This window comes from Silene latifolia, chromosome 9, assembly GCF_048544455.1.
Source record: "Silene latifolia isolate original U9 population chromosome 9, ASM4854445v1, whole genome shotgun sequence".
NCBI classification, from domain to species: Eukaryota; Viridiplantae; Streptophyta; class Magnoliopsida; order Caryophyllales; family Caryophyllaceae; genus Silene; species Silene latifolia.
Window position 1 is genome coordinate 122877280 of NC_133534.1, and position 2392 is coordinate 122879671.

Here is a 2392-nt window from a genome sequence, read left to right on the forward strand (position 1 = left end):
TGGCTTGACGACTTGGAAAAGTAAGTCTAATCACAATGGGCTCCTTCTCCTTGACCTTGTCTTCATTTTTCTTTGAAATTTCTTCTTTTGATGGTTCTCCATCCTTGGAGTTTTGCACAATTTCTTCCTTGTCACTAGCTTCCACAACTTCATCCTCAACTTGCTTCTTCGGTGCTTCATACCTTGTACCACTTCTCAAGTGAATGGCACTAACCGTTTCATGTCTTGGGGGATTACTTTGAGGTGGTAATTGCCCTTTTTGTCTTTGTGAGCTTGAAGATGCTAGTTGAGTCAATTGGGTTTCCAACATTTTGGTGTGAGCTAGGATGTTGTTGATGGTGGTTTCCTTTGCTTGACTATCTTTTTGAATTTGAGTGAAAAACTCTTGTTGATTCTTTTGCATTTGAAGGACCGCTTTCTAAACATCAAAACCTTGGTCATTTTGTTGATTGTATGGAGATTGATTTTGGTAACCTTGGTTTTGGTTGTAAAAGGGTCTTTGATTTTGGTTTCTCATGGGAGGTGGGGTGTATGTTATAGTTGGAATAAGGGGTACCACTCTTGTATGCTTGGAAAACATTCACTTGTTCATTTGTTCCCCAACATTCACTTGGGTCATGTCCCAAAGTTCCACAATTCTCACATATCCCACTTGGGATTGATGAATATGCTGTCATGGCATTAAAATGATACTTTAGTGATTTTGAGGCTTCTTCAAGTCTAGCCATAGCCTTTTCAAACTTCAAATTGATGGTATCAATGTGAGCACTAAGTTGAGCACCCAATTGAGTAACAGAGTCCACTTCATGTTTTCCTCCTCTAGTAGCCTTGTGAGGTCTACTATATTGTGAGTTATGGACCGCCATTTCCTCAATTTTGTTCCAAGTTTGATTGTCATCAACTTCGGTGAACATTCCATTTGATCCCATGTTGAGAATGTTCCTTGAATCTTCATATAGACCGTTCCAAAATTGTTGTACCAAGAACCACTCGCTAAGTCCATGGTGAGGACATGAGCGACAAATTCCTTTGAACCGCTCCCAAGCTTCATACAAAGATTCTTCATCCCTTTGCTTAAAACCCGTAATTTGAGCTCTTAGCATGTTAGTCTTTTCCGGTGGATAGAACTTTTTGTAGAAAGCTAGAGCCAACTTCTTCCAAGAATCAATTCCGAGAGTGGCCTTATCAAGGCCCTTCAACCATTGTTTCGCGGTGCCAATTAGAGAAAAAGGAAATAAGACCCATCGAATTTGGTCTTGAGTTACACCGGTTTGAGAAATCGCATCACAATAGTCACAAAAGGTCTCCATATGAGAGTGAGGGTCTTCACTAGGCATCCCCCCCAAATTGGCTTCTTTCGACTAATTGGATAAATGCGGATTTGGCAATGAAATTTCCGATTAGATGTTGTGGTGTGGGAGTACCATTGGGTAGGTTCTCCTCGGTGGGTACAGAATGTGATGAAAACTTAGGCATTGTGGGTTGATTTTGTGTTGGGTTCTCCTCACCTTCTCTTGCAAAAGGGTTGATGAACTCAATAGTTGGTTGAATATCTACAACCTCACCAATACCTCTCAAATTTCTCCTAGCAAGTCTTCTATTGGTTGTCAAAGTTCGTTCAATTTCACGATCAAAAGGTAACAAGTCACCTTGTGACCTTCTAGACATGCAAAATATCAAACAACTTGAAAACAATTAGAACAAACCATGAGGAGTTTTACTTCCCCAAGGCAAAGAAAGACACAACTAACAACAATATAAGAAAATCTAAATCAAGTTAACACCGTCCCCGGCAACGACGCCATTTTTGGTCGGACTAAATCTTTTCGGTAACTTGTCGTTAGGAGCACCTAGTCCAAAACACAATTTATAGCTTCACAAACAACTCTACAATTAGTAAAGAGGCAAGTAAAGGTCGGATCCCAAGGGACGGGAATTGAGATTAGATTTCTATTGCAACTAGTGGTGTCTTAGGGGTGTCACAATTTGGGTTGATGTAGAAGGTCACTAAACTAAATAGCAATGAAAGTAAACAAGCAAGATGAATTAAAAAGGGTTGTAAACAATTGATAAAAAGCACTAGGGTATCATGGGGTCATAGGGGATTCATGGGAATTGATCATACAAACATGTTCTCAAATTATAAGCAAGCAATTATTGTTGTGATGGATTGAGTTAGGTTATATCTTACAATCCTAGGAAAGTTTGGGTCCCGGAGCCGAATCGATTAGATTGTACAACACCTACAAGTCGACTTAGTCTTCCCTACTCAACAACATGCATGGTCTAATGAGACTCGAGTTGGTTTATGTCTTACAAGTCTCATTGAAATGATAGGTGATGGGTAAAAAATGCAAGGATTCATAGGCTCGCATTTCATCAAACATAACAT

At 39.7% G+C, this 2392-nt stretch overlaps 1 non-coding gene across 1 annotated transcript; it reads left to right on the forward strand.

The window, feature by feature from the left end:
* The first annotated feature begins 996 nt into the window (after positions 1-996).
* Positions 997-1103, forward strand: LOC141602908 (small nucleolar RNA R71). The gene has a single exon (XR_012524814.1). It is a non-coding gene; the product is annotated as a small nucleolar RNA R71 (small nucleolar RNA).
* Positions 1104-2392: the final 1289 nt, after the last annotated feature.